Below are 9,802 nucleotides of genomic sequence, written 5' to 3'. Positions count from 1 at the left end.
TATGATTCAGCAATCACACTCCTTGGTATTTACTCAAAGGAGTTGAAAATTTATGTCCACACAAAAACCTGCACATAGACGTCTATAGCAGCTTTACTCATAATTGCCAAAACTTGGAAGCAACCAAGATGTCCTTCAGTAGGTGAATGGAAAATAAACTGTGGACATCCAGTCAATGAAGTATTATTCAGTGATAAAGGGAACTGAGTTGTCAAGCTGTGAAAAGACATGAAAGAAACTTAAATGCATATTACTAAGTGAAAGGAGCCAGTCTGAAAAGCCTACATACTATATGATTCCAACTGTATGACATTCTTGAAAAGGCAAAACTATGGAGATAGTAAAAAAATCAGTGAATGCCAGGAGTGGGGGTGGGGAGGGATGAATAAGCAGAGCACAGAGGATGTTAAGGGCAATGAAACTATTTCTATATGACACTGTAATAGTGACTCCATGTCATTATACATTTGTCCAAAACCACAGAATATACACCAAGAGTGAACCCTCATGTAAACTATGGACTCTGAGTGATAATGATGTGTCGATGTAGGCTTATCGGCTGTAATAAATATACCACTGTAGTAAGGATCTTGATAGTGGTGGGAGAGGGGTATGCATGTGTGGGGATAGTGGAAAATCTTTGTACTTTCTACTAAATTTTGCTATGAACCTAAAACTGCTCTAAATAATAAAGTCTATTATTTAAGGGAAAAAAAGCAGATAAGAACAATTTTGAAAATGTTACATATAGGTCCCGAGGAAATAGAAACAGACATGTTAATGGGTAGTTTGGTATTATTACTTCATTCCCTATTGATAGATGAGGAAACAGGCTCAGAGAGATGAAGTATCTTGTCCAAGGTCACACAGCACACTAAGAGGCAGAGGGTAGAATCTGAACCAAGAAAGTTTGACTCCGTTGTCCACATAAGTGGCCATATGTGAAAGGAGGTTTTGAGGCCTATATTTGTTTCCCATCATTGCTGCTCCAGACCACCAGAAATTTAGTGCCTTAAAACAACACAAATTTATTATCTTATAGTTCTGGAGGTACAGAATTTCAAAATGAGTCTCAAGGAGCTCAGGAGAAAGTGTTATAAGGCTGTGTCCTTCTGGAGGCACCTATGGGAGAATCTGTTTCCTTGCCTTTCTGAGCTTCCTTCTAGAGGCCAGTTGCATTCCTTGGCTCATGGCCTCCTTCCACCTTCCCAGCAGTAATCACATCACTGTGACCTCTGTGTCTCCTGTTACTTTTCTTCTTCTGACCAAGGTACATCATAATTAAACTTCTGAAAACCAAAGAAAAAAAATAAAAAAGGCCAGAGAGAAATGATGCACTCCCTGTAGAGGAACACCAATTTAGAGGATGGGTTTTTCATCTGAAACTGTAAAGGCCAGGAAGAAACGACACAACACTTTTCAAGTGCTGAAAGAAAAGAACTTTCAGTTATGCATCCTATATCTGGTGACATTATCCTTCCGAAACGGAAGGGGAATAAAGATATTCACACATGAAGGAAAACTAAGAAACTTAGTCGCCATTAAACTCACCCTTGAAGAACAGCTAAAGTAAACTCTCCAAACAGAAAGAAAATAACAGAATAAGGCTGGGAACTTTGGAAATTAAAAGAACAAGAACAGAATGGATAAATATTGGGTAAATATAACAGACTAACTTCCCTTCATAAGTTTCTTACATCATATTTGGTAGGTGAAGCAAAATTTTTTTGTTTACTTGAGGCTGAGTCTTACTCTGTCTCCCAGGCTGGAGTGCAGTGTAGCATTATCTCGGCTCCCTGCAGCCTCCGCCTCCTGGATTCAAGTGATTCTCTTGCCTCAGCCCCTGGAGTAGCTGGGATTACAGGTATGAGCCACCGCACCCAGACAAAAATTTTTTTAAATAGCCTACAGGTGCTACTAAGTGAGGCAAAATTTGTAACACTATGTGATGTGGTGGTGCTCAATATATGTAGAGGAAATACTTGAGACAATTGTATTTTAGAAGTGGGAAGCACAAAGGGACCTAAATGGACGTAAGCTTTCAATACTTAAAGAGGCAAAGGGTTGACACCAGTAGACGGTGATAAGTTATGTATTTATATTGCAATGTCTAGAGAGATCACTAAAAAAAATTATGTGGGGCAATATGCTCGAAAGCATCATAGAGGAAAATTAATTTTTTTAAAGTTCAAGTAATGCCCAGAAGGCAAAAAGGAAAAACAGAAGAATGAAAAACAGAGGGAGGAAACAGTAAAGAAGTAATAACATGGCAAACTTAAGCCTCAATATATCAATAATTAATTTAAATGCAAGTGGCCTAAATACACTAATTAAAAGACAGAGATTAGCAGAATAGGGGAAAAATGATCCAACAATATAACTGCCTATAAGAAACTCACTTTGAACATAACAACTATATTAGTTTCCTATTGCTGTTATAACAAATTATCATAAACTTAGTGGCTTAAAACACATATTTATTATCTGACAGCTCTGGCAACAGTAGACTGGATAAATATTTTTGACACCTTCATACAGTGGAATACTATACTGTAATAATGAGTGAAAGAAGCCAAACACATGAAATTCAAAAACAGGCAAAACTAATCTATGGTGATAGACTCACAGAAGAGTGATATCCATGAGGGGTGGATGCTGACTAGGAAGGAACACTATAGAATTTTCTGGAGTGCTAGACATGTTCTTTATCTTGAACTGGATGGTGGTTAAATGGGTGCATACATAGGCAGAAACTTATCAAGCTTTATACTAAGATTTGGGCATTTTATACATGCCTCAATATAATATTTTTTTAATTTGTTTTGAGATGGAGTTTTGCTCTTGTTGCCCAGGCTAGAATGCAATGGTGCAATCTCGACTCACTACAACCTCCGCCTCCTGGGTTCAAGTGATTATCCTGCCTCAGCCTCCCAAGTATCTGGGATTACAGGCATGCACCATCACGGCTGGCTACATTTTTAGCAGGGATGGGATTTCACCATGTTAGTCAGGCTGGTCTAAAATTCCTGACGTCAGGTGATCCACCCGCCTCAGCCTCCCAAAGTGCTGGGATTACAGGCATAAGCCACTGCACCCAGAATATTCTTTTTCAAATGAAGCCATTAGGCTTTTGTAAGATTGTCTTTCCTTTTTGATGAAAAACTCCAGTGGGGAAATTATTAAAACATGAGACAGATATATGGCCAGTTGAGGGCATAAAAGGGAAGTGATATAGTATAGTGATTAGGAGGATGGGCTTAGGAGTCACAAACCTGGTTTTAAGCATCATTTGCTGGCTGTGTAATCTTAGTCAAGATATTTGATCTCTCTAACCTTCAGTTTAATTATGTATATAATATGGATATATAAATGGCTGTACTGACCTTGTAGGAGCATTGGAAGTACATGAGATAAAAAATACAAAAATCTTAAAAACAATCAGTTATTAAATACCTACCATGTGCCACACACCGTGGAATATATTACTTAACCCTATGACAAATGCATGAGAAAGATACTAACATGTCCATTTTAAGAATGAAGAAACCAAGGGCCTAAGAGTTTGGTCATAAGAAGTGACAGGTGTGTCTGATCCTAAAGTCCATGAATTTAAGCATTACCCTTTATGGCATACTTGGATGAATAGGTGGGTGGATATTAAAAAATTGAATCAGAAACTAGCCTGGGTTCCGCAGAGGGGCACGATATTTAACTAAAGCTTCCATTAACGTATTAAAGGCTAGCCAATGATATCTATAGCATAAAAGACCTTTATCACTAGAAGGGAAACTAATCGTCCTGTCTCACGGGGTGATTATAGGGATTAAGTGAGATAATCAGGTCAGGAGAGTACATAGCAAATAATAGGCAATTTAGTAGCTTCCTTTAATTATTTCTAATAATCTACTCCCTGATCTTTTCTCAGGAACCACCTCTAGAAACCACCCATTCAAAGAGAGAATTTTAATGTTTATAAAATATTTGAGCAGAGCCCTGACTGAGGAAGCAAGTCATGTAACAACGTGGGAAAGAGAACTCCAGGCAAAGGAAAGATTAAGTAAAAAATCTTGAGGTAGACTGGGCGCAGTGGCTCACGCCTGTAATCCTAGCACTTTGGGAGGCCAAGGCAAGTGGATCACTTGAGGTCAGGAGTTCTAGACCAGCTTGGCCAATATGGTGAAACCCCAATCTCTACTAAAAATACAAAAATTAGTCAGGCTTGGTGGCATGTGCCTGTAATCCCAGCTACTTGGGAGGCTGAGATAGGAGAATTACTTGAACCCAGGAGGTGGAGGTTGCAGTGAGCCAAGATCACATGCCACTACACTCCAGCCTGGGCAACAGAGCAAGGCTCTGTCTCAAAAAAAAAAAAAAAAAAAAAACCACTTCAGGTAGAAATTGGTCTGGGTGCAGTGGCTCATGCCTGTAATTCCAGCACTTTGGGAGGCGGAGGCAGGAGGAATGCTTGAGGCCAAGAGTGCAAGACCAACCTGGCCAACATAGTGAAGGCCAGGTTCTATGAAAAAAAAAACAAAAAGTAATCAATATGGTATATTTGAAGCATGACAGAAGCCACTGGGGAATAGGCAGAACAGTAGCATTTTCTCATTTATTTTTATCTCTTTGGCTGCTGTGTGGAGAATATAGTGTAGGAGGACAAGAGCAGAAGAGGTGCATAGTAGGTCAATAAATAGTTGAGAATTAATAAACAATAAATTTGCTTCTTTTGAATACCTTCTAAAAGGTTCAAAACACTTTGTGTGTGTGTGTGTGTGAGACGGAGTCTCACTCGGTCGCCCAGGCTGGAGTGCAGTGGCGCCGTCTCGGCTCACTGCAAGCTCCACCTCCTGGGTTCATGCCATTCTCCTGCCTCAGCCTCCCGAGTAGCTGGGACTAGAGGCGCCCACCACCATGCCCAGCTAATTTTTGGTATTTTTAGTAGAGACGGGGTTTCACCGTGTTAGCCAGGATGGTCTCGATCTCCTGACCTCGTGATCCGCCTGCCTCGGCCTCCCAAAATGCTGGGATTACAGCCGTGAGCCACGGGGCCCAGCCTTCAAAACACTTATTAAAAACAACTTTTGTTATGTCTTGAACCATTTCATTCCAATAGTTTGCCTCAGTGACAAATCACACAGAGAAGTCATGCCATTCTCCTTAATGTTTCTCATATTGCAATAATAGGTGAATTTCATAATCTATTCAGAATTAGTCGAATCTTGAGGTTTTTCTAAAAATCAAAGATAGGATCTTGAGCCTTCATAATCATACCCTCTTAAACACAAAATTAGCTCACATGATAAAAAGTTCCAAACACCACACTTGCTAGAGTATTCTGGTAAAACGTTTTTCTTTGGCATATGCAGCCCAAATAGCTCTATCCTTAATCATTTTTCAAGTTTTAATCTCCACATGCTTGGCATATTCTGATAACATTGACAGGTTAAAAGCAACACTGTTGTATGCATAGTGATTGCTTGCAATTAACCATAATTTAGGCTGAAAGTAGGCTGATCAGCTGCCTCACAGCAACATTTTAAAACTTATTAACTATCTCCAGCGAACTTTAGATGAAAAAGCAACAAAAACAAAATCTGTAACATTTCGGCTTTTTCTTACATAGAGTCTTAAAAGAGTGAAGGTGCCAATAAGACTAATTCTTCATAAAAAAAAGACACTTTTGGCCCATATTACATCCAGTAACTGCAGATACGGATAAAGATAATAAGAAAAACAGGTAAACAACGTCCAAACGAAGTGTCTTACCCTCCTTTTGTAAACGAGACTTTTGAGCCCACTGGCATTTTATTTAAGAAATAACCATGCTATAGCCCAGTTGTGCAGAACCTCTTGCAAGTTCCAGACAGACCTCACCAGTACTTGATGCCATTATCCCATTATTTTAAAATGTGTTCAATACATAATTAGTATCTGCCACTTAATCTTTCAACATTACCTGACACGTGTCACTACCTCTATTTATATGAAGACAGAGGGATTAAGAATGGTTACGTGCTCAGTCACAAATTAAGGGACGAGAAACAGAATGCACTCAGGACTCAGAATAAGTCTATACTTTTCTTATCATCCCATGCTGCTTGGATGCCAGACCTCTAATATGGCATCCTACCTTTTCCTTTTAAATGTATCTATCAGGTGGGGTGCGGTGGCTCATGCCTGTAATCCCAATACTTTGGGAGGCCAAGGCAGGAGGATTGCTTCAGGCCAGGATTTCAAGACCAGCCTGGCCAACATGGTGAAATCCCGTCTCTACTAAAGATACAAAAACTAGTGGGGCGTGGTGGCACATGCCTATAATCCCAGCTACTCAGGAGGCTGAGGCAGGAGAATCGTTTGAACCCGGAAAGTGGAGGTTGCAGTGAGCCAAGATTGTGCCATTGCACTCCAGCCTGGGCAACAAGAGTGAAACTCCATCTAAAAATAAAATAAAATAACCCCCAACCAATATTTCTTTTATACTCTTAGCAGTTCCATGAACAAATGCTGGCCATAGACATAACAGAATCTTTGAAGTAAGGAATATTTCTGGGTAAATAGGTACTTCTGGAAATTATACCAATCCTTTAGGCAAAAGTAGTATCATTTGTACATCACTGCTACAAGGCACTAAACATCTCTATAGGATTGAAAGAATCCTTTCCATTCTGCCTTAAAAGGCTTAGCAGTAATAAGGAATGACTGAGCTAATGCATCTCACAATTTTGGTCACTCATATAAAAGCAGGTTTAACATATAAAACATCTGATAGAGAGGGCTTAACATATAATTCATATTCATACACACTACTAACAAATTGTCATAATAGTGCTCAGTGAAAGAAAAAAATCTGACAAATAGAATTTAAATGCATTCACATGAGTTTATTAAAAAATCTGTTAAAGAATTACGTATTAGGCAACAGAATTAGGCAAACTAGAAGTGTTCTTGTCATGCAAATTCAGGAAACTAAAGTGAAAATAAAGTCTAAAGGCTTAATAATGTGTTGTGAAGGGACTTTGTTTCTATGCTTCATCAACAACCCTTTAAGAGTATAGCTTATTTGAACAAATACTTTTTAGCATCACCTGCTTTGAAACAGACTTACTACCTGGCCAAGTTAATGACTATAGCTATTATGCAAGGATCAAGATTACTTTCCAAAATTTGACTGCAGGTTATTTCTTTTTTTTTTTTTTTTTTTGAGACAGAGTCTCGCTCTGTCACCCAGGCTCGAGTGCAGTGGCACAATCTCGGCTCACTGCAACCTCCGCCTCCAGGGTTCAAGTGATTCTTCTGCTTCAGCCTCCCAAGTAGGTATTTCTTATATAGTTGAACTAACTTGACTGTGGAAACATGACTCACAATCTGGGCTTAGATGATACCGAAGTAAACTACAAAGCACTGTCTGCAACCTAAAGGAACCTCAGGGACACTAGAAAATGAGTATCTGCCAACTAGTTTAACTGTGACCAAAAATATCACGGTGAAAAAGTAAGTTCCAAGAGAATATAAGCTTCTAAAGGGCAGGGATTTTGTTCACTCCCGCATCCCCCCATATAGATCAGGCCTCCCACTCAGTAGACAATCAAACTTGTTCAAACGTCTCTTTGAACAAATCGAAGAGATGTTTCTGGTGTACACTGGGGGTCAAGCCAAGTTCATTTCATATATTAATATTTAATAATCTCCCACCAACTTGAGAAGCTATTGAATGATTTACATGTTATGAAGCTAATTATACTATACTGTCCACTTTTGAGGAAAATGTGTGACAAAAAATTATGGTTTTTACTCTTGAGGAGCACCGACACTAGTAATTTTGAAATTGGTATGCCTGTTACTGAAGAAAAAGTGGGATAGTATTCTGGGGACATAACATTTCATGTATTTCCATCTTCTTAAAACCCCTCTAAACATGGTAAGAAAAATCAGTGCTAACATACAGGTGCTGCTTTTTTCAGACACTGGTACATCACTTAAGGCACCTGTGCCGGCATCTGCCTGGTGGTGCTCACAGATGGAAGACATTAATCATCTGTTTGGTGCTCCCACCTTGTCCATCCAGCTTCAAATATAACTGCGGTGAGTTAGATGAGTCAGCATCTGGTCTTCCAAAACTAGTGTAGCATTCCCAAAGCAAAAAAGGAAAAAGTTCACACCTCAGAGGCCTGCATCAATGCCAGAAGTGTACATGTTGCCTCAAGGTTTCACAGACTCCCTAATGATCCAAGGATACCAAGGCTCCCTGGATACCAAGGCAAAGACAGATCTGAAAGCTGCAGAAAAACAGGTGGGTTGTCATACACGAGACTGAAGCCCCAGGCAATATAAATGGTATTTGTTCACACCATGGATTAACTGCTTTGAAGGATCAAAATGGGTAAGACAGCTACATTCAACATTTAAGAAGATTTTCTCAATAACAAAAGCACTAAAAATGTGAATAAGTTATACTTTTATTTTTCAGAAACAAAAATGACAAGTGGCAACTTGCCTTTGTAAAAGATTAAAGAGTATCAGAGTAATAAGCTATCTCTCATAGAGACAGAAGCCCGAGAAACACTATTATACAGCTTTCAAAGAAAGTCCTATTAAATAAATCTCACAATAATATACTTTAAATCAACAAAACAAAAACCACAAAAAATTATACAGAACTCATAAAATGGTATATGAATGAAAAAGAGAAATCTTTAAATCCATACACTAGAAGTTCTCTATTAAAATCAAGGAGGCTCAAATCCTAAAACAGAAAGAAGAAATACGTTAAAACACATATTTTTTAAGAGTCCAATGAGGTTACTGCAGATGTACATTTTAACATTTCATTTGCTCAATGTATTTTTTTCTCACTCTTGGAGCACTTCTGTATAATGTAGAGAGATTACATGAATGATAATGCAGATACTGGCCTTCTCAATGGGCCTTTCAGGTTTTAAGTTTCAAATCTGAATCTGGAATCCCACCTAAATGTTTACATAATAGGCTACCAAGAATGAGATTCCTCTTAAAATTACATTTGCTTAATTTTTACACACTATGGTTTAGAAACAATCTACTTTTGAAAGAGACACAATTTACAGTATGAATAATAAAAGTTACATGAAACTACCCAATCCTTCTCATAAAATAGGAAAAACAATTTCCAAAACAAAAATGCCTAATACAAAATGATACAGTTGACTGGAGCTGGGGTAGGATGGGAGGAAGAGAACAAACATGTAACAGAATGTATGGAAGACCTAGATTCTAGTTTCAGTTTTGCACTAATTAGTTGTGTGTCTTACTCTCAACTTCCTTAGGTCTTGATTTTTTTCCTGGTAAGAGGTAGATGGATCTCTAAGCTTTATTCTAATTTTAAGGCTCAATGACTTACAGTTTATAAGATTTGGAAAACCTTTTGGACAATCAGTTGAATAAATTCCTTACATCTTGAGGGTGTGTCACTGTTCAATCCCATGACAATAACTACAAGGCATATCCATAATTTTACTGTTAGAAAAGAAAAAAATCCACCTAAAGGGCAAAAGTATACTTCATATCCTGTTTCTGTTCTACAAGACAGAAAACAAATGTCTATTCTCTTGCTGGCCTCTAGAAGCAGTCCTTTGAGATAGAGTTGACTGAAAAACCCTAGAACAAGGATAATGGTTAAGACATCTACCCTATCTTTCTCTCTGCCTGTCTGTGTCTATGAAAGCTTCTAGACAGCTGCTAGACAGTTCAAAGTGAACTATTACATAAAAACTACCCTTCACCCTACATGATATATAGGATTTCTCTATTACAGAGAATAATTATA

At 38.4% G+C, this 9,802-nt stretch overlaps 1 protein-coding gene across 1 annotated transcript in view; it reads right to left on the bottom strand.

The window, feature by feature from the left end:
- Positions 1-8,438: 8,438 nt before the first annotated feature.
- Positions 8,439-9,802, bottom strand: part of TM2D1 (TM2 domain containing 1) — a 44,505-nt gene continuing 43,141 nt past the window's right edge. The window contains exon 7 of the mRNA XM_063817346.1: positions 8,439-8,743. The gene's annotated coding sequence lies outside the window, so the exon portion shown is untranslated. The remainder of the gene's footprint in view (positions 8,744-9,802) is intronic.

The sequence above is a fragment of the Pan troglodytes genome, chromosome 1 (genome assembly GCF_028858775.2).
Source record: "Pan troglodytes isolate AG18354 chromosome 1, NHGRI_mPanTro3-v2.0_pri, whole genome shotgun sequence".
NCBI classification, from domain to species: domain Eukaryota; kingdom Metazoa; phylum Chordata; class Mammalia; order Primates; family Hominidae; genus Pan; species Pan troglodytes.
The sequence above is the reverse complement of the archived record's forward strand: the minus strand, read 5'-3'. Positions and strand labels throughout refer to the sequence as shown.